The sequence below is a fragment of the Gambusia affinis genome, linkage group LG04, assembly GCF_019740435.1.
Source record: "Gambusia affinis linkage group LG04, SWU_Gaff_1.0, whole genome shotgun sequence".
NCBI classification, from domain to species: domain Eukaryota; kingdom Metazoa; phylum Chordata; class Actinopteri; order Cyprinodontiformes; family Poeciliidae; genus Gambusia; species Gambusia affinis.
The window spans coordinates 30,787,131-30,810,197 of NC_057871.1; the positions used below are offsets into that span (position 1 = coordinate 30,787,131).

General features: G+C 37.9%; 1 protein-coding gene across 1 annotated transcript in view; it reads left to right on the forward strand.

The window, feature by feature from the left end:
• Positions 1-23,067, forward strand: part of grin2ab (glutamate receptor, ionotropic, N-methyl D-aspartate 2A, b) — a 139,967-nt gene that overhangs the window by 52,899 nt on the left and 64,001 nt on the right. The window lies entirely within an intron of this gene.

A 23,067-nucleotide genomic window follows, 5' to 3' on the forward strand; every position in this document is an offset into this window, starting at 1 on the left:
TGGGAAACACAGCCAAAGTACAGCACTAGAGCACTGAGTGATGTTCTGCTGAAAGTCCCTGTCTCAGCATAAGTTAATTTGGACAAACAAACATTTCAACATTGTGAAAGCTTTCCCATGCAGCAGGCAGTTTTATTTCTATCAGAATATGAACTTCTTGGAGTGTTTTTTTCTTAGAAAAATAAAATCATGCGATGGACGTTTTATCACTTCTAATTATTTTTGGATTTCTGTACAAAAGTTTTAAACTTCCCCTAATTAATTTGTGCTTTGCTTCTAAGGAGCCAGACTTTACCAACAAAGCAGTTGTATTGCTTATTGTCTGTGTAGAGCCTGTTGCTCACTGGTTTTACAAAATGACTGGATTGATTTTCCATTGCCAAAGAACCAGCTCAGCTTCTCGTCATTGTGTCCCCATAAACAGCTAAGTTAGTAAACATTTCATTAAAACATTTTATTTCAGATTTTGTGACCACTGCAGAACAATTTACAGCAAGCACAAAATTCCTTGAAACAGACTCCCTCAAACCTTAAGATTAATTTGCTAATGCAAATTAATTTTGCATTTATGAAGGATTTATGAAGTCTTCTCCATCCTGACTGGTGATCTGAAAGTTTCTCAACAATTTCTAAAAGCCATGTCTAGAAATAAAAATCCTTGTGGCATCTGTAGCTTTAATGTTTCATTTCTATATAGGAATTACCATGTAATTAAGCGCTAGAATCATTTTCTTTACCATTTTTTGTAAATAGCAGGCTATGATCTCAACATTTCTACTTTTTTAAAAACAAAACAGAAACAAGGCCAGATTGTGGTGAAATTTCAGTTTAGTGTTGGCCTGGTGTCATATGAAAGCAGTCCACCGTTATCTGGACAGCTGAAGGAAAACTCCTTCCAGTAGCTTGGTCTTCATGGTCCTGCCTGGCGGTGCTGCTGTGCGGCTCCAACAGCCTAAGCTGCTTTAACAGAGCAGTAATCACTCCGGCTCATCCCAGCCAGCTCTTATTCCAGTGGTGTTCATGAGGGAAAGAAAAGAAGTTGGCACTTTTTTACTCTTGGGTACAAAGTGCCCTTTGCCAATACCAATCAGAAAAAGTTCTGGCTTTCCTTCCGCCCCTCTCTCAGAGCATGACCTTTTCTGGCTAGAGAGTCAAGCTAAAGTTACAACTTTTATTTATTTTCAGCCATATTCCAGAAAACTGGCTGAGCAAGGCACAAGGCACTGTCTGGGATTAATCCAAGGTGTCATCTGTGACTATTGAGAGAAGTGATTTGACTCAACAAAATGCCTACATCAACTTGGGTTCCCTGAACTCCGTTGAGTTCAGGGTAAGTAAATGAATGCTATCTTTAAAAAAAATGGAAAAAAAATAATAATAATCGTCTTCCAGAAGTCAGAATATGTCCCCAGTCTAAAGTGTGTCTGCTACATCTGGTTCCAGTGATAACAGGAAAATAATGCCTCCTTCGTTTGAGTGACATTATGTGTGTTGTTGCAAAGAAAATTATTCTGCGGCTAAACTGTTTTTGTACAACAAAATATACTCAACATGACTTAGCATTGCATTCCTCAGAGATAGGCTGAATTCTGTAGCTTTCCCATTGTTTCGTTTTACCTGCAGGCCACTGATAAATTCATCTACAGGAATGAAGTGGTAGAGGTATGACTGCATGCTGATCCTGGTTAGTCAAGTTGGTGAAAAAAATCTAAAAACTCCTATTTTTAAAATTTGAGAAGGAGAAGCTCAGTCTTAAAATAAATCTGTTGAAAATGTAGTTTCTTACAAAAAAATACTTTTAATTCTTTTAACTTTTTAACCTTTTGTCATTTAACAGTTACAATAATCAGTGCATTTTATTGAGATTTTATGCGACAGACAAACTATAGTTATAAAGCCAAAGAAAAAGCATCCATGGTTTCTAAATTTTTAATTAAAATATCTGAAAAATGTCACATGACCCTTCTGAGTCATTGCTTTGCAGAACCACTTTTGCTGCATTAATAATTGCATGTTTGTGTGGGTCTTAGGGTATCTGTGCATATCTCTATGCACATCTAGAGATATATTTTTTTGCCCATTATTTTTTGTGAGACTTCAAGCTGTCAGATTGGATAGTTTCTGTGAATCATAGTTTTGATTCTCAGTTGCATTTAAATCTGGACTTTGACCAGGCAGACACATGTGTATGTTCTGAAAAATGTAATTATTATTTTGGTTTCATGCTTAGTGAGTGTCCTTCTGGAAGGTAGTGGATGTTTGACAGTGGGGTTGGGTATCCAGCGTTAGTTTTATTTCAGGCCAACATTCAGTTTTTGACTCATCTAACCATAACCATGCATCTCTCCAATTCAACTCAACTGGGCCTCTTGGTCACTTCTCTGATTAATATTTCCAGATGATGGATGTTGGGGCAATTTTTATTTCTGCTTCATCTGCTCCTTCTTGGTCCCACGCTCTTATCCTTTAATGATATTTCCTATCATTGCTATGGTGACGCTATCCAGCTGTATATTTCTTTCCTTGTAAATAAATTCTTGAAACTGCACATTTTACTAAAATACCTTAATACATATCAAAAGTTGTATGGCCATCAGTTTTCTTCTATTAAATGAAGAACAAACTAAAGCACTTATTTTTGCATTAGAAATGATAGCCATAAAGAAAGAATATCTGAAAAAATTGTTGGAAATAAAGGTCCTTGTTTCAACATGCAGAACTCTATATGGGCAGACTCTGATTTCTGCATCCCTACGACTCCATTAGGGTCCTGTGATCAAACCAAATGCAAGACATAGAACTGAAGGAGATAGAGCTTTCTCTTCTGTAGCTCCAGGATAGTGGTGATGAGATGGTTATCATAAAGAGAAGGAGGGGTGATGCTGAATAAAATCACAATAAGATCATAAAAACCTACTGCAAAACCTTATTCCAACTATTAAATTTCCCTTACCAAAGCCACAGATTTAATCTGTGTGGGGGGATTGTTTATGTTTGGTCTATTGACCCACTGACACCGTGTTGAAGTTACAAAAATCTTTTTCTGGAAAATGTTGTCTGCAGAGTAAATTCCCTCATCTAACCATCTGTGTCTTTATTCATCTTCTCTGCCCTTGCTGGCGCTGAGTCTCAGTTGTTTGCTCACTAAAAATGATATCAATATCTGCTCAGCAGAGCTGCTGCACCTGTTTGGTATGCGCAGTGTTGATGTGCCCTGTTGGCTGCCTGTGCTGTGTGACTAAACAGCAGGATGCTGCTTTCATTCAACACTGTCACATACATTAAGAGAATTACTTTGACTAGACCTACTGTCCACAAATGTTTCTGCAGGACTTTTCTGTAAAGGTGTGTAAACATAACTTCACAAATCCCTCAAATATGTCAGCACTCATCACCACTCAGCCTCCAACATGCCACAGTCCAGCAGTCATCCCACAGAAGTTAGACTCCGTCAGAGCATTGATATATTTGCTCACCCTCTCCTCTGCATCACTGTCTCCTGACCCCCTATTTCACAGCAACCCTCTGTGTTTTTTTACTTGCTCCCTTTCATTTTGTCATATCTCAGCAGCCTTATCCCAGCTCCCCTTTCTCTTGTCATTGCTTCTGCTCTCCTCCTTCTCTCACGCCCCAGTTGGGGAGGACAATGCCATGGCAATGGCAGGGTTGTGGTGTGGTGTATTTGTCTGTGTGATGTCACACTACAGCAGCTCGAGAGTCGCTCTGTCTTTTTTCATTTTAATCCCTTTGCTCATGGACCACTCTGCTATTTTAAGATTCTAAAAACCTTTTCAAAGAAGCTTCAAGGGAAAAGCTTGTCCATGCACCGTGTACCACACATGTGTCTTTTTGTGTGAACGATTCAACGTGTAGCAACAGTGTTTCTGTTTATTTGCTCATGTGTCATATCAGCTCATCCCAGAATTTTTGGTCCAGGACTTTGCAATTACTCCAAATCTGTTAAAGTCTTACGTTTTGTAGATTGACTTGATTGTAGTCTCAATCAACAAAATTTTGTGTTAGTTTTTCATTTGGGTTAGATTAGTCTTTTTTCTGATCGGTCTTTTCTTAGTGATTCTAGTTTATGTTGCTTTTCTTGCATCTAGTTATTCCTAGTTTACTTACGTTTAGTTTGCTTCACTGTCAGATTAATTTCCTAGTTCCCTGTGAATTCTCCCTGTGCCACATTATTCCTCTCCTGACTATTTATATTTGCAGGTTCACCACCTTTATTCCAGGAACTGATCACAACCTGCCAGAACACAACCCCATACAAACAACAGTTACAACTATTATGTTCTCATAATAATAAGATTTACATAGATTTATTTTGCCCCTCCAAAATAAGTCGATGCCCCCCCTGCTAAACTCGCCTGGAGCCCGAGAACCTCAAAGTCTAACTGAATATTAAGATCACATCTGATGTCATGTTAATAAAACAGGATCTCTGGAGAGTTAGAGGACAATAAACCTGCTGGTAAATCTAGTTCATTATTAGTGCAACCTAATAATATCTGAACTGTTTGATCCTGGGCCTTTCATCATATTTTTAACAGTGCACAGAGGAGCAATTCTCTCCCGCTCAGTGGCACTTTGTCTAGCATTTGTGAGTCACCATGGCACCTTTCCCAACTTAAAAAACATGAGGTGAGATTGCCTCTGCACCTCCACCTGAATTCCATGAGGGGAGATGTGTGAAAAAGGAAAAATTGCTGAACACAGTCAAGGTCACGACTGAAATACAGTTTTCTCACCTCAGTAAAAACTACCCAGTGCAACAAATACATTAAACATGTTAGCTTAGTGCTCTTCAGACACAACAAACACCCTATAAAGGATTTAGTTGCTGCCGATGTATGCAAAAGATATATATATATATATATATATATATATATATATATATATATATATATATATAAATATATATATATATATATATATATTCACACATCTCCCCTCATGGAATTCAGGAATATATATATATATATATATATATATATATATATATATATAGACCAGTGGTCCCCAACCACCGGGCCGCGCAAGAAGTAATTACATATGTCCTTTCTATATATTGAGTCTGGAGGAGCTTTTATTTTGAAAATCCTAAACCGGATGCTGTCGGCATCAGTCTCGGTCCTTACAACGTGCGCACCCCCCCACCCCACCGGTCCGCAGAAAATTTAGGAAGGGTTGACCGGTCTGCTGTACTAAAAAGGTTAGGCACCACTGCTGTAGACTATCAATATGCAAATGATGGCTGTAAGCTGTTTACTACTAGCTGCTTGAGGAGTGGCTCTACCTCACCCCATAGTGATCGACTCCTTGCAGCTGCGAAGCACTGCCATTCCCCTGCTTGAATCTCTGAGTAGCTGCCTCTTAGACTCCCAGGATCTCATCGTACTCTCAGTTTCTGATACTCTTTGTCAGTTGCTTATAAGAATGATCGATCCGCCATTGTCATCACAGCAATCCTCACTGCGACCAGACTGCTGCTGCGGGTTTTTCATCTCCCAGCTCAAAACAGAGCACCACTGCATGCGTCCATTCTTCAGGTAATCATTTATATACAGAACATAAACCAATACACTGAAAAAAATGAACTTAACTTATCACATTAACAAAACAATATCATGTACTTTTAACTAAATAATTTCATGTTTCAAACAAAAAGGTGATACAATCATGTTGAATAAACAAGAAATTAATCAACTTCACGTTTATGAAATTTAATCATGTTGTGATAATATGATTCATTATATTCAGACTGATCCTGTGCTGAAGCCGAGTGAGATCACAGGATATCACACGAATTCACGCGAGACAATCGTTTTTGTCTCAACTTGAATAAGGTATTCAAGTTGAGATAATGTGATTCAATTTAGCCAGATTCATTTCCCTCCGAAGATGGTCTAGAGAGATCCGGGAATCATGAGAGATTATGGAAGATCACACGACATAACTGTTTTGCGCTCGGAAAAACTTCAAAGCGGTGTTAGTTACACATTAATCTATAGATATTTGTTTTTCTCTGCAGGGCACTGTAACAGTGCAGTTCTTAAATGCACTGTTACAAAACTCGAGTGCAAAACTTGAGTGCAAAACTCACAAGTTTTGCACTCACTTGTTTTGACAATGCATGTTTAGTAGATTAAATTTGATATAGAAAGAGTAGAAATATTAAACCCTCCTACTTTTATGTCCATATTGTCATGTTGTTGCAGAAATTGGACATGGTTTTCTGGTATTTCTTTTGCTATAAGTTCCAAAAGTACTTTAGCCAATGCAGGGTCCAGCTAACATCAAAAATAAAACACATGACAATGCTCTAGCAATGCTTTATTTAGCGTTTGGCAAAATTCATAAACTCCCTGGATAGTTTTTTATTTCACCTGAGTACTGAAGGTTTTCGTCCAACGTAATATGACATAGTTTGTTTGTGAAAGTATCTCTAGAGTCGACAATTTTCTTTGCATTTCTAGTGATCACATATAAAAGTTTGATGTTTATTAATGCATTCTTGTTGTTTTTGATCAAAAGTGTGGTCACACCGTCAGCAGTTTTGTCATTTTCTCTTGAACTGAACCAGGCTGCTGTATGTTATGCCTCCCTTCATGACTGCCTTAGGACTGAATGAATAGATGTTGTTTTATAGCATTTGAACTTCATGCTCTACTTTGTTCAGAATCTGAAGTTGATAGTCTCATGGGCCTTGTTCCACACTAATAAAAGTTTTTCACCAGAGGTGTCTGCTGCAGTTCTAAATATTTTTGTTTCACTGGAAGTTTCTGCTGTTCTGGACTGCTCTCAGCTCGATTTTTTGTCTAGCAGACTTTTCCTAAATGAAATCTACAATCTGCCTCTGGTCATGACTCCCACAAGCCTCCTCTAGGGTTTTTTTTAATATACTGCGGCCAAGTGTCATCTCCACTGTAAATAATTCTATGGCCGCTGGGCTATTTTATCATGTTACATTTGTCGGAGAAGGAAAAACAAACCCATTAAGATGCTGTTTTGGGCTCCTTTTCTGTTTCTGAATCACAGTTTTTATACAATGTGTTCCTTTACGTCACATATAGAAACGTCTCTCCTCAGAGCTGGTACTTTTGAAATAATCTTTTGCTGACTCTGGTTTCTAGCTGTTCTGTTCCTTTCTTCAAAGGCATTTATGCTGCCTTCACTTAAGTGAATCAGGCCTGGAAAACAGCACAGTTCTGGCTAAGCAAATGTCATAACCAAAGAGCAGAATGATTCTGACAATTTTTCATCTGTCTTATGTTATATCTCTTGTTTAATCCCCCCAGGGTTTAGTTCAAAATGAATTTTTCTTTTGTGTTATTTTCCACATTACCGAGTCTTTTTTTCTGGTATGAATTCAACATTTAAAAGCCCATGCAACTATTCACAGGAGGAATTTTGTTGTGATTTAACCGGAGTTTGGTTGGGAGAATGGGAAGGATAACATGAGCTCAATTGTGGCCAAATGTTTTGGCCGATTTTTACCTGGTCTATGTCATAGTGAAAAGTGAGCTAGATTGTCTTTGGTATTGTTACGGAAAATTATTATTTTGGAGTGCTTAATACAGCTAATCTTACCCCAGATGTAAAGGTTATAATGAACAGTCTGATTTTGAACAAATTTCTTAATTTTAAACAGGTTTGTGTAAAGGATTTGAAACTAAAACTACTCTATCGGTAAATATTTAGAAGTAGGTCAAATCTGTGATCTCTCTGTGAGGTTCCTCCTGCTGTGTTATCAGAGGTCAGGAGGCCATAAAATTAGTATTGCCTGTGAAACAGAACTCGGTTGGGTTCACAGAACATCAAAGGTCTTTTAATCACATCTGGCATGGTTTAAACTAAAATGCAACATAGAATGTTGAGATCATTAACATTTTTCTAAGTATTAATAGCAAGTTTTTAACCAAAGTGTATTATCTAAGTTTAGAATGGTGAATGCTGAATGTATTTGAAAAATCTATGATAATATCTGAATCAAATGGAAATTGTTTCAATGAAATGTGTTGTTTAGTATTAGAAAATTGTTCAGGATTTATGCGATAAGGCAAAGATTTAAATCTTTTGAGATGCTGACTGCAGATGAGCAAAACCAGGTTTGATGAAGATAATCTTTCTTTAAAACCAAATTACTGAGTTAAACTTTGGAAAGGAGACACTCCGAAGTTCACAGGTATCTGTGAAGTCTTATTTTATGGTTTTATTGAACCAAATGGCTACAGAGCAGGGAAGACCAAGATGCAGCTGGCCCTGCTCCTTTGACCAAATGGCCTTTGATCTTTTGCGTGAAGTTAAGGGAAGTTCTAAGTTTTATTGGCGTCCAAGGTAGCGTCTGATTGGTCATACAGAGCTACGCCTTAACGAATACATTAACAAGGAGAGAAACGCCTTCACTATAAGAGATCGAACATGATAATAATAATTCAGATTGCTGTTATTTTCTGCCGTTTTGGCATCAGCCTTCTCCAAAGACATGTCTTTGCCTTTTCTTTCTCTGTCTTTGTTTTTATTCTTTGTCTGTCTCAGGTAATGAGTCTGTATCTTGGCTGCTTTGCAGCTTTTGTTGTTACTTCATTGTGGTTTTCTATTGGATTAAACGCTGTAACTCTGTGACGTCATCACGCATTGTTGTCTCCTGATTGGCACACGCTGCTCGCTGGAAGGACCCGGGAAAATAGGAAGAAAGAGAGAACCAAGCTTTTTTTCCAAATTAAGCTAACAGTAACTTTCTTCCTTAACAGTATATCAATCAATCAATCAACCAATCAATCAATCAATCAATTAGACTAAAAGCTTTAAGCCTCTTAGTCTTATTTTCATAGAAACACAATTCGAAATAGGGATTTCCTCATCAGGTTTGTCCTTTGATTTTGAGTACCAGCCTATACCAAGTCCTGATCCAATACTTCAAAAATAGATAAAAAAATGAAGAATGAAGAAACAGTCTCTGATTCCAATGATTTTAAGAAGAATATCAAGACTTGATCTGACAGGAAATAGTGAAATTTCTTCTGAAGACTACAGACCCTTTTGTTGTTGACATAGGATGATTACAGCAGTGCTGAGATCATTTTCTCTAATTTGACATTTATTATCAAGAATTTTATTTACAATTCATGCAAATATTACAATGAATAGCAAACATAGGTGCAGAAAAATATTGGAACGCCTGAAAACATCTGCTGCATTAAAAACTCATTCTTGCGTGAAAATCAAAGCTGTTTGCCGGTATGTTTAGCTAACAATTGTTTTCATCCTTTAAAGTAACACTGACTGTTGTTTTTGAGCAGATTTGAGTGTTAGTAGTTGAACTGGGATCCACATGAAAGGTGTGACAGTGTTAGTACAGATGAAATCATTTGCTCGTATAGAACATAAATGTTCAACAGCAGATGAAAAATGACTTTGTGTAATAAGGATTCAGCAGACAGTGACAGAAAAGAAGTATGGTTCTTGCATTGTGTTTTGTTCCTCTCAAACAAAGGCACCACAAAAAAGTTCTGCTTGCCACTGTTTCAAGAGTTTCTGGTGATTGACTCGGTGTTATTGGGAAGTGAACAAAGGGAAGCATCCTCCAGAGGAAAAACTCTTTTCAGATCATTTAATAGCTTTTGGTTGACCCACAAGCCAATTACTGCAAAAGGTTCAAATCCATAGATTCATAGAAAACCATCTGCCAGGTAAGGAGACCTCACATATCAGTACTAATATTTGAAACCTAATATTACCTAAGAATTATGTTTACATCCCTCTAGTCCATCCATCCATCCATTTTCTGTTCACCCTTCGTCCCTAATGGAGTTGGGAGTGTTGCTGGTGTCTATCTCCAGATACGTTCTGGTCGAGAGGCGGGGGTCACCCTGGACAGGTCGCCAGTCTGTCGCAGGGCAACACAAAAACATACAGGACACACAACCATGCACACACACACTCACACCTAGGGAGAATTTAGAGAGACCAATTAACCTGACAGTCATGTTTTTGGACTGTGGGAGGAAGCCGGAAAACCCGGAGAGAACCCAGAGAACCCAGCATGCACAGGGAGAACATGCAAACTCCATGCAGAAAGACCCCGGGCCGGGAATCGAACCCAGGACCTTCTTGCTGCAAAGCAGCAGTGCTACCAACTGCGCCACTGTGCAGACCCCTCTAGTCCAGTGATTGTCAAAGTGTGGGACGCAGTGTGATTGCAGAGTGAATCAAAAAAAAAAAAAAACTGTTTTACAAAAGTGTTTCACTGTAAAGATGGTTTGCAGTTTGTTTTGTTGCAACCTGAAGTGTGAAATAAACTTCAGTGGCGTTTCAAAACAAAATATGTGTATAGGTTTATGTTTGGTTTAACAATGTGTGTGTCTTTTTTGTGGGGGATTGTATTGTAATCACTGAGGGGGGCCAGAAGAAACTCTTTGGGAACCACTGCTCTAGTCACACTGTTGGCTCCAGGTGGAGCAGTGTGTTTAAATAGTTTTTATTACAGAACTTTAAGACTAGAAATGCTCTGCTCTTGTTTTTCATGTTCTAATCTCATCCCTGTATCCAAGTTAAAAAAATATTGGATACAAATATCTATATTGGACTCAGAAACAAAACTTAGGAAATGGGAGGCCACAGTCAAGCTCAGGAGACTGGAGATCACAGCTGAAGGCATTGCTGGATGCTGGGGATGAGGCTGCTGCTGACAAACTGGTGTAAAGGTTTGGTTTTAAAGTTTAGAGTTGAGGAGCAAGTTGGGAATCATGGACATGGTGACAGAGTCGACGAGGAGCTGCGGAGGCGTGCGTCTGTTTAAGTATTAAGAGCCTATCTTTTTAAATTCATCCACACAACAGAAAACAATCCTGTTATCTTTACTGTGTTTCATCTGGTATTTGAAAACACCAAATTCTATCCACAAGCCATCAGAGTTCCCAAGCACAAACAGACCAGCAAAGGAACATAAAAATAAGTACTTTAAACAAAGAACGGTCTTGCTTGATCAACATAAATTAATTTTGCAAATAGTTGCCTTATTTTTGTAAGTAGATAGAATAGAATGTTTTTATCAGTGTGAACTAAAGTTAAACAGTTTATTTCCTTTGATTAGATCAGCTGTGTTTCTAAGGAACACAGAAATGAACAAAATCCAAAACCAACTCAAACAACCCAAGATCCTGACAGTTTGTATTTCAGGTCATCTTTGTCTAATTGAATTATTTTGTGATGATCTGTAACATTTAAATATGACTAAAAAACAAATCTGTCAGGGGAAAACAGTAACATTGCTAAGTTCTGACAGCTACAAAAAGGCCCAATTTCTGATAAACTATCAGAGTTTTGTACAGCATGTACACACATATATAATATTTCCTTCATGGTTAGGTGGATAATCTGTTTCACCTTTTTGCATGATAGAAAAAAAATGTCTATTTCTCTATTTATACAAATAGATGATTTATCATATTTTTTAACCATTTTATGGACATGCACCGACATCTACAAAGAGAAGCAGCGGATGCCTCAAGGCACTGGCGCTCCATATGTGTCATGCTTTCTGTTGGGAGAGGGGCACCGAGTGAAGCAGAGGAGAAGGTGTGAGTGGGAAACAGACAAAGAAAAGGTGGAGAGAAGGAAGGTTTGAGTGAAGCTTGTGTCAGAGGCATGCCGTGTATGTGTCAGTTCCACTCCCCTTCCTCCATGTTAAGAAGTTTCTCTCCCCCTCAGAGGAAAAAGACGCCAACTGGCCCTGACACACAGAGAAAACTGGAGTTGAGGAGCAGACAGAAATAAAAGCAAGCAGAGAAGAAGGTAGCAAAACAAAACCAGATGAACACATTTGTTAACATAGAGCTACATGCAGCTGTGATGGCCAATTATATGCCTTGGAGAGCCTGGTTCTGTATGTGCAGCAGTTCCGTCCAAGCAAACAGCACAGCCCTTACTCAGAATTTGTTCTCCCGTGACATTTTGTTTAGCCTGCAGCCTCCAGTGTAGTTAGGAATATCATGTGCACATTCCTGCTCAGTGAAGGATCATTGTTACTCGCTCAGGACTAGAAATCTTGTTCAGGATCTTATGGATATATCCTTTGTATAGAAAGCCGTTTGGCATTCCATCCTTTTCCTGTTACTTTGCAGAGGTTTAGCTCACTGATTAGCTACTTTCAAGTTTGGATGAAGCTGTTAGTAGAAAATAACTGGTTGTCCCTAATTAGGTGGAGGGAAAGTATATATCTGCTCAGTTTTGGGTTCATTTTCTTATTTTCAAGTCGTGCAATCCGTTAATCATCAAATGTTTGGACAGCTCTAATAATTGCATAGCAAACACACCCAGATGTGTCAGTTGGGCCGCTGCAGCCACTGGAGACGTTGTCTTCTCAAATATAATTAATAAGTGAAAGTCTTTCATGTTGTTTTAAGGAGGTTTCATGTGTAGCAGTTGTGACAATTGCAGTCTGTGTGAGGAGGACCGGCTCCTATTTTTGGACTGAGGTTTGGTTAGTACAGTATATGTGGCTCAACTGTAGTTGTTTTTATTTTATTACCTTCTTGGCAAATAGGAAACAATAGAAAGGAGCATTCATGGTATACACACAGTGTAGAATACCAATCTTCTGTAGAAGACATTGTTTGGTTGTTGAGATCTAAGCTGGCATGTTAGAGACAGAGATGCACCAAACTGGCTTTTTCTGGCTGATTTTAGTTTCCTATTTTTCTGACCTGACAATGTCCATTTAGATCAACATTGTTTTGTTTTTTTCTCTCTTTTTCGGGACTTCAACACACACACACGCACACACGCAAAAAACATGTTTTGATAGAGTTAAGAGTTTTAAATGAAGATATTACAGTAGAATCCCTATTTCATCACAGCATTTATTTCCCTTCACACGATTTTCAGGAGAATTTACTTTTAGTTGGTTCATATTTAGAGGTGTACCTAAAATGAATACCATAGCGCTGTCGACTGGTAATAAAATAAACCTGTGAAGTTTACCAATTAATCAAAATTTGTGCAATGGTTAATTGAAACCATTGTACAAACAGAAGAAAAAAGAAACCACTGAGTTACTAAGTAATAATAAGTTGTATTGGGGAAACATCAAACAGTAGATCTGGGAAAATTTGAAATAAAACCCTTGAAACACTTATGGGGACATCAACAGCATACCTCAAGAGGGCAGGAGTAAAATTATAATTTCAGAAAAGGATAAATGCTCAGAATACACTTCATTTCCAAAAGCAGAGATGTAATATCAGAAGATACAAATCCATTATTAGCAAAAATAGCAGAAAAGGCGGACTTTGCAAATAAAACAGAGAGCGGCCTCAAGAATCCGACATAAATTAAACTTAGAAAGAGGGCACAGAGTAGTTCTAATTCAGTCACAGTAAGAAAAAACAACCAAGCTATTGAGGAGAGCATTCAGCAACCGGACAAACAGTAGCCCAAAGGAACGGACTAACCATCAGGGAACGGACTAACCTCCCAAATCAAGGGACCACTGAAATGGGTAGAAAAGCATTAGAAAGAGGACAACATTTGGTGATGGCAATGGATCGCAGGATTCATGCATTTGTTTCAAACCTAGTATGTGTCACTAGATATTAAGTATTGTTCATATTTAGCTATCTTAGGTCTCTCTGTTTCAGTGTTTTTGCTGTCTTGGTGAGCCTTTCCCATCAGTTCTGTCCTCACAGTTTTGTATGAGATCCATATATAAATACATGAAATTTTGATGCATTTGTCAAACCCAAAATTATGAGAAAAAAACTGATGTATCATAATTCAATTTGCCCATTAAGTGATTAATGGAAAAGTTGTTTGTTTCCTATGTCTGATATTTATTGGTATATCACTTACTGTCTGCTGTCCTTTTCTGGACTTCTTATGAGGAGATAGAGCTTCGAAGTGGAAAAACGTCTGGCTCCTGATCCTCCTTCCTAATCACAGATGGTGCTGTCCCTTTGGTTTCATCAGTCTGTGACCTCTTGTGTGCAATTGAGCTTTTTACCTCAATTGCACACAAGTGTGAAGAATCTGGGAAAAGGGTTAGCGCCTCTAAATCAGAGGTTGTGGATTTTTCACAGACTGGCTTTCTTCAGATAAGAGCAGAGCATCTGTATCAGGTGGAGGAGCTAAAATACCTGTCGGCTGTTGTCACATATGAATGAAAGAGGGGCCAGGAGGTTGACTGAAGTGCTGTAGTTTTTACAGGGACAATGCCAAAAAGAAGTTATAAAGACACTGATGATTTATAAAAGAAGGTTTCATGAGCCACACACCTCTATTATCCAGAAAAATGAATCTTTGCACATAAATTTTAGACAGTGCTGAGCAGCGATCTGTTTGCCATGCCAGTTCCAAGAAAATTCAGTTTACTTGTCTAGAACAGCAAATTATCTTTTCAATGCCTCCCACTGGAAGTGTCACCTTGGAAGAGACTTTGCATTAAAAAGAAGAAAATAGATTATTTTTTTATATCTGCTTGACAATGCCACTGAAGCAATAAAATTGCAGGAGGGAAGTATCTTAAAAGCCACTGTTTTTTTTTTTTTTTTACCAGCAGCAGTAGAAAAGAGCTCTGCTTTATACAAAGACAAAGTTCTTGCATACATAAAGATATGACTGGTTATGACAATATGACAATCATCAGTTATTAAGTCACTGGATTACTTTTTATGTTCTGTCAGTTTGACTAATTACATATATACAGAATGTATATAACATATATAAATATATAGAGATTTCACTCAATTAGTATGTGATTTTTTTTATTTATGTTGTAAGTTTTATACAAATTATATTTTGGTATATGTATCATTATCACTACCCATCACAGTATATGGTAATTTTATGCCACATCTCACATACACATACACGCCCACGCATACATGTGGGACACAACACACACGTGTGATGGTATATATGTGTACAATTATATGTATACAATCATATCTATAGTATATATTTGTGTGTGTGCGTGTGTGTGTATTCATGTAGGGATATAAGAGAGGCAGGATGTAATAGTGAAAATATGCTTATTTAGTTTCATAGCTGAGTTCTTCTTGTGATTTATTGCTGTACCATATGACTTGCTAGTAATGGGTAGTATTAAAGTGATGTACTAGAAACAAAAATGTGAAAGAAACAAATAATTTCTTTCTAAAATTATACCCGCATGGCAAGAATCAATAAATGCATCACAAATAAATTCCACAAATTTACAACAGTAGCAGTTTTTAAGCTGCTCCTTTTTGGGCTTCCTGCTGCTGCTAGCTGTGCTACAGAGCCAGTTGTCATCCTTACAGAAACATCCATCCATTATTTTACACGCTTATCCTTGGTGAGGTGGCGAGGGGAGCTCCGGCGGTCAGCGGGCGAGAGGCGGAGTCACCCTGGACAGGTGGCCAGTCCAAGTATATTTTCTAATAATTACTCCAAAAATCTTTGAGTCATATTTTTATATATTTGACCACAATATAAAGCTGTTTCTTACTTTGTAAAATATTCAGTTTCACTGAATAAAATAAGAAATTAATAGCCGAGAAACAAATAACAACAAAGTTAACGTTGAAATAAATGTCTATTGGTTGTGAAAATTAAAAAGAAAAACAAAAATGTGTCTTTTGTAGGAACATATGCTTTTTCCCATTGAGTTGTATAAATATTTAAGTTCTTGTTAAATCTCTATCTTGTTTTTATTTTCTGTCATCATTTAATGCATGTGTGATCCTTTCAGAACTTTTGAAATACTAAATGCTTTTGCACATGTAGCCTCTGCAAACAAGAATAAACAGCAAACTGAGGAAAGATGTAGATGCAGAAATGAAGGATGGACCAAGTAAAGAGGAGTTTTTGTTGTGTTTTTGAGGTGATGCCCGTTTTGGAAAGTCAAACTGCCTTCACTGCTCTGCTGTGCTCCTCTCCACTCTGCGTGGGTTGTTGCTGTATAAATAACCCTCTCAGAGCAGATCAGAGAGAAAGAGAAAGAGAGAGCATGATGGAGGCAATAACAGCGGAGGAAGAGATGGAGCAGGAGACAGGAGGGGGAGTAAGAGGAGGAGGAGAGGGACAACACACTAGGGAAGCAAAGAGCGAGTGAAAGTGAGAGAAAGGGACAAATGGAGGAACACAGTTGATCAGAGTAGTATTAGATGTTTGAAAGGAACAAAAAGTGAAGAGAAAAGGGGAGGGAAAAAGAAGATTGAGAGGGTTTGCAGAATAATTGAACTATATATGGTTACAGTTGAGGTTGAGGCGTTTTCAGAGAATGAGAAATAAAATAAAAAAAGGATAAAGAGAGAAGCGGATATGAGGTTGTACAATATGGAGGTTTTAGAAGGAAAAAACTGGGTTTTCCGTGAGTGTGTGTGGTCTAATGAGACTGCCTGTCTTAGGCTGTGCTTGTATGACACCATCAGGGTTAGTCATGGGGAAGATGATTAATAGTGTAAAGATACTGCAGCAGCTTGTCACTGCCAAACAGCAGATCTAAGATTATTTTATCTTACATGCACAACATTTTATACTAACATATGTTTGGTATTTTTCAGTTGCGATCTTTTTAATTTTTTCATTTAATGGTCAACAAACAATCAGAAAGCATTACACTGTTTTCAAATATTATACAAAATATGTGTTTGCAAATCATGCACTTGGTCAGGTCATATTAGAAAAATTATAGTTGTTTTTTTGGATTACAAGGTCTAAGAAGATTACTGAATTTGAATGTGACAGATAAAAACTGTTTACTAAAAATACTTTCTCATTTATTCTCTACATACTGAGTTTGACTTAAGTCATCCCTGTGCTAGCCATAACATATCCAAATGATTAGGATGGTGCTGTAATGACACACTAAAATAAAAATCTTAAATGTCCACAGGCAGCAGACCTGCAGTCATTTAACCCTGAGACGACACAGTTTTGGAAAGGGAGAACTCTCCACAACAGAAGAAACAGGAGAAAATCAATTCGTCCAATTGAATTTTCTATAAATTGTCCTTTTTATTAGTAATTTCAACATTTTTATGGTCAAAGTTGCTTTATTTACACATTGCTTGATGAAATACATGAAAGAAGACTGGGATAAGGCAATGCAGTGCTGTGGTTCACCTCTGCAGTATCACACAAGTGAATGTAGGAGGCAATTGATGCATGGCCTTTGCTGTCTCTCTTTATATTGCCAACCTACTTGTTTAATTACACATTTTCTATATATGTTAACAGTCTGTTTGATGTATTTAATGAATATGTGTAACATATTTAGTCTTTCTGATTGGCCATAAATAGGCTGTGAAAGTGAGGCAGAAAGTGCTTCACTGACAGGGGGCAGTACTGATCCTAGTAACAAGCAATAGGGGCTCTTCTTCTACACATTGAAAAGACTGAAAAGAGTCAGGGTGGGGATGAGGGGGATACAGACGGACCAGAACTGTACAAGGCAACTGTCTTTGGCTGCCAGGTTTTGAAAATGAAAGGAAAGTAGAAGCCAGACATTTTTTCATAGCAGAATGACAGAAGTGTTCATGGAGAAGGATAATGGATGTCATATAAAATAAAGATGAGCTCAGACATTATTTTTAATTTTAAACAGAAAAGAGAGAGATCAGCCAAAGAAAACATTCAAGTAACAAAAAATAGTGTGACCTTATTAAATATGCTTTTATTTTTGTTGATATCATATTGTTTGAAGACATGATTAGGTATGGTCAAGATTAAAATATATATTCTATATTGAATTTTGGATTTGTCAGACTCTGGGGGATTCTATGCCTCACCAGTCATGAACCTCACCGCTCGTCCCTGATCTGATACAACTGATTCCGCTTTGATCCTGATATCTGAATTTAAATATATGCTGATATTCACACAGTCTAGAGCTATTGTACTTAATATTTAAAGGGGAATTCGAGATACTGTTCAGTCTCCTCCATTTCTTGCAGCAGGTATACACTTTACTTCTGTACCAGATTTACAAAGCAGGTAGCACTAAATGTATGAGAGCAAACAGTCTTATCAAGTCCAGCGGAAGCAGTATGTATCCCTTTTCAGTTAACAATTGTCATTTCATGAGCCACAAACTTAGTGTTTAAATTATGTTGAAAAATATCCAAATTACGTAGAATAACATACAAACTTTAAACCAGTTCATATTTTCAATTTCAATTGTCCATTCTTTTCTTTCAAACTTTGTAGCTTTTTTCAGAAATTATTGTACTTTACTTCACAGAATTATTGCATTTCGAGGGTCAAAACTGCCTTTCAGAAGGTCTGAAGGAATTTCACAGAGATTTAAAAAAAAAAACTATGCAAAATATTAAAAGACACAGATGACATACTGTTGAGTATTTCTAAATACAGTATAATCATAATGATGGAAACTAGCTGGTGCAATTGAAACAGATACTTTTTAAAACAAACATGCTTGGAAGAAATAGTTAATCACTAGCAAAAAAAAAAAAACAAAAAAAAAACTTAAACAATTATTGTTTGTGTCCCAGCAGTGTGTGATTGTGTGTGAATAAAATGAACAATATGGAACAAAATGGCCAACTGCGCTGCAGTGCTTTAATGATGGCCAGAGGTGTTGCAAGGCTAGCTGATGTTGATGCATCCCAGAACATTGCTCTTCAGACCTGCACTAATCAGCTGTTATTGGTATGAGGCCAGATAGCACAACACTTGAATCAACGCACCCGGAGAGAGCCCAGCATCACAAAGGCTGCTTAATAATGGCCAACGGTGCTACAGGCCTGACACATCCTTAAATTTTGTGGGACAAATAACAGCACAATGCAGATCCACTCATCACAAATCCTGAAGGTTCTGCGTTGATTATTTTAAGAGCTATTGACATTTTGCTAGTTTAGTACGCTTGCTCTCTTTTTCTGAGCTTGTCTCTGTCTGTCTTGTCTGGAAAAGGGGAACAATCAAGTCAAATGTCATCTGATAGTTGCAATTCAGTTTGAAGAGATACCACTATAATCTCAATAATGGGTTTCCTGTGTATCAGCCAGCAGATTGTCATTGAACATGAAGGCGGTAAGATTTCTGACCTCAAAAACCAGCATTGTTCCTAAAGTTGTAAGCATTACCTCTCTGGAGCTGTGCTGCTGTTAAAGGTTTTTTCTTTTTTTGTCTAGTTAGACCAGAAATGTTCGAGACATTTTACATCAGGACTGTGATGATGTATTTTTCATCCTGTTTAAATGATCCATGACAGCACCTTTAAAGAAAAGTGACTCCAGTCTTGTTGAGCAGTGTTGTAGTTTGAACAGTTTGGCTCAGTTCTTCTTACACAGGCCAGCTCTTTTTGCATGTGGAGGTGAATACCAGCAGAATGGCACTTGGCAAAGACACGGATGCAGGTGCCAAGTGGAGTGTTAAGTGCCATGTGATGCAGGCCTTTAGCTCCTGTTGCTTTAATGAGAGCAGCTCAGTCTGAATTTACCCGGCTGCTGCTAATTGCCTTAATTGAGAGAGTGACCTACATCTGCAAGATGCTTCGTTGTATTAGCGGAACAGCTGGAAAACCTGAGGAAACAAAAGGGAGAGAGGGAGGAAGGAGAAGAACATGAGGGAACAAACGAGATGTACAAAGAGAAAAATCTGAATTCTCAGACTGATGTGATTGGTGTAATTAACATTTGATGCAATTAATTTCTATTTATTACAGCTTATTTATACAGTGATAGATATGATATGTGTGACTTCACTCTATTGCTCATATCACATACATCATACTATAATATCTAAATTATACCAGGATTATTTTGGTGGTATTTGTTTTTTTCTGGCTTTGTTCTTTCTGAAGAAATGTAACAAAAGAGTTTACATTTAAATACAATAGGACCAAGAGATCATGTGTCCTGCAAATCTGTATTGGTCCTAAGATAGAACCCTGAGGGACACCATATGAAAAGGACCTGACATTGTGAAAACTAGAACAGAACTAGAATATATATATATATATATATATATATATATATATATATATATATATATATATATATATGTGTGTGTGTGTGCGTGCGTGGGTGTGTGTGTGTTTGTTTACTTCTATATATATGTATTAGTCAATAATATCACACTGTTAAGATCACATGGCACCTTATGTGTAAAGTCTAGCTAAGGTTTTGAAGGTGGAAAAACATGAACTGAAAGGTAGCAGAGAGACACAAGAAGGAGGTTGGCAGTGACATCATGCTTTTAGAACAGAGGTCGGCCCTCAGGCCACTGCTGAATGCACTTTTAACAGTCTTGTGTACTTCCCGAAGACTGAATTATTCAGCGTACCCCTGATGGATAGACTGGCTATGGTTGTGTGCATGTGACTGCTTGTCTGACTGCAGCACTGCACGCGTGCACAGAGTGTGAGTTGATGAATTTGTTTAGAGAGGATAAGAAGAATATAAGTTATGCGAGTCTGAATCCAACTTTATTTTTTTTATTTGTGTGCCTGAGAGGACGTAGGAAAGGAAAGGTTTGCTCTGAGTCGCTGAATGAGCCTTTGATGTGTGGGCGGCTTCTCGGTTTACATGCACACACACACGCACGTCTGTCAAGTCTGTTGAAGTAAAGGGTTTTTTCCCCCCTGCATTCAGATAGTTTTTTGTTTTCTGAAAAATGAAATGGTGCTCAATCAATCCTCTTTCTTTTCTCTGTCTCAGCAGACTGTGTTGGGGGTTCCACCCCACAACTGCAAACACACACATTTATGCACACACACTATAACAGTACACTCCTATGACTCTCCTTCACTATGTATTTTGAATTTTAAGTGCTCTCTGTGTGCCCCCATTTCTTATTTTCGTGTGAGGTCTGCATACACGTGAGTCTTTTGTGTGCTTTCCCTGAGTATTTTGTATGTATTCGTGCTTGTGTGCATGTGTGCGTGGGCGCGTGTGTGTGTGTGTGTGTGTGGACAGTAAGATCTGGGGTTTCATCCTCTGCTAATGATCTCCCAGTGGCTCAAACTTCTGCGAGTTGAGCAGAAAGAGGGAGGAATGTAGAAGAAGGATGGAGAAAAGGAGGGATGGAGAAGAGAACTGTGCCTTATCAACATAATCACCATTGTTGTCATCACTAATCCCCCAATATGGACTCACTTCACTGTTCTTCCTCCTGCACTGTATACCTAAGAGGATTTGCACACTTCCCTACATAAGCAGGAGCAGTCTCTTTGGCTGCATGCTGAGCTTCAGCATCAACTGACTGGTGAAGGAAAGATGGATGGAAAGAGGAGTGGATGAACTGACAGATGGATGCAGAGAACTGGCATTTGATGTTTGTCATATTCACACTCAGCACATGCATGCAGACAAAGAGATGTCAGCTTATTCTGATGCTGTTAAGCTAGGGTTAACACTTCTGTCTTATCAGTTGCTTGTATTTAAAAAATACAGAAAAACAACTGATAGTAATGTGATTTAATTCCCTTTACTTAAAAAGTTGAAAATGTCTGTGCATCTGCACCAGGCGGTCAGGTGTGTGTAACCGGTGAAAATGACAGATGACCTTCACATTTTTCTGTCACCTTTTCAAAAACCTGTCAATGATGGAAAATATTTGGTTAATGCTACACCTGCTTTAAACACTTACACTGAACTGTACTCAGAAACGCTTTGAGCTTTGAAAAGCATTGTTATGCTATGTAAACAGGAGAATTATGTGTGAAACTGGTTATGTGCCTAAACATGAAAGCGAGAGGCAGAGCACACCAACTGTTCCATAAACTTAGACAAAACTGCTCACTCGTAAACGTTTTTTGAGCATTTTATTAATGACGTTTTCAACTGTTGAAACGGAAAGAAAGTCACTAGGGAGTGATTGGTCACTTTCATAAATAACACTTTCTCCTTCACTCAATGTGTTGTAATTCATAAAAATGAAGCCTAGGCGCAAATTCAAACTGGAAGGCTCTTTAGCCCAACCTGCATCATCCAATCGGCGCGTTCCGCCCATCGTCAAGACCTATCAACGCTGGACCAAGCCCCGTCACGTCCAATCACCGACCAGGCCCAGCTGAAAAGGACCTCTATCCATGGCTTCTCCCGCTTTCCAGCTGCTCTCAACCCTCCTCCACCCCTTCTCCACCTCCTCTTGCCTGGCTCTTCAGGCTCACATCCTTCACCGACCTCCACCACCAGTGTCCCGGGGGGATGACATTCCTAACCTACATCGGGAATGCTCATCCAAGCTTACTGCAATTCACAGCTCGATATCCTCAGCCGGGGCCCGAGCGCCAAAGAACTTTAAATTTATGTTAGTCAACAAACCTCTCTAATCGCTGTTTTTTCTCCGTCTGAGTCTCTCCAGATTGAATTATAATATTAATGCATTGTGTAACATTACGTGAGTTAACATTATGCTTTATCAGTTTTCTAAATAATGTAAAGCAATCCAATGCAGTTTCTTTCACATTGAATTAAACGTTAAAAAATATGAATAAATATGATAAATCAGGGCTGAGAACATGTTCTTACACTATAAAACATTTGAAGGTGGTTTAAATTGAAAATTAAAGTCCACCTGCTGCCTTGAAAATTTAAGTCAACAACAAAATTGTATTGGTTTGAGTTGAAAAATTAAGTTCATGTAGTTGATTTAACAAGAGACAAGTTTTGTAAAATTGGTTTTTAAGTTCATTAATCTTGAATTGTGAGTTTTAACTTAATGCTGCAATTTAATCCAATAATTATTTCACAACATTCAAGGAAAAACCGCCCTCAGCTAGTTAAAGAGCACACATTTCACCATTAATTTTACTCACATAATAAAGTTAACATGACTACTTATTTTACTTTAGAATAACTTAAGTTCTTGTTTTGAATTTTACTAACAAAATCTCTGATTTAATAATCAATGACATTAAACATCGTAATGAATTTCAACAACATTTTGTGTGAACAGAGTTATCAGTTACAATAAAATAAACATTTGCCCTAATAATGCAACAGAGTCAAATCAATGTAACACACTTCCATCTCACTCACGATGTAACACGGGATGTCGCTAAGCATTCTGGGAAACAGTTCAGACTTCTGTCTTTTTCGTTTGTCTTTTTTT